This window comes from Penaeus monodon, chromosome 34 (assembly GCF_015228065.2).
Source record: "Penaeus monodon isolate SGIC_2016 chromosome 34, NSTDA_Pmon_1, whole genome shotgun sequence".
NCBI classification, from domain to species: domain Eukaryota; kingdom Metazoa; phylum Arthropoda; class Malacostraca; order Decapoda; family Penaeidae; genus Penaeus; species Penaeus monodon.
The window spans coordinates 25,856,585-25,856,818 of record NC_051419.1 but is presented as its reverse complement, the minus strand read 5'-3'; the positions used below and the strand labels follow the sequence as shown (position 1 = coordinate 25,856,818).

General features: G+C 37.6%; 1 protein-coding gene across 2 annotated transcripts in view; it reads right to left on the bottom strand.

Moving 5' to 3' along the window:
• The window catches only part of LOC119594663, a gene marked incomplete at its 3' end in the record, with an annotated part of 9,067 nt that extends 8,942 nt beyond the window's left edge, over positions 1–125 (bottom strand). Inside the window, 1 exon segment of one of the 2 annotated variants that reach the window (XM_037943717.1) lies at positions 76–125. 2 annotated transcript variants of the gene reach the window in all.
• Between the last annotated feature and the right edge of the window lie 109 nt (positions 126–234).

Here is a 234-nt window from a genome sequence, read left to right as displayed (position 1 = left end):
GGATTTTATCATGAACTGACTAACAGACACTTAAATAACCTATATAAACAGACTAAACTGACATTCATATCATACCTTTCAATAATCGTTGCCCTGTGTATGCTTCGCTCTCTGACTGACAGTTGTCAACTATTACCAAATGCATATGGGTCGATATATATACTCAGCGGACACGGCGCCTTTACTCTCTCAGTAAAAAAAAAATTGATAAAGGAGAATGAGGGAAGGTCTGAG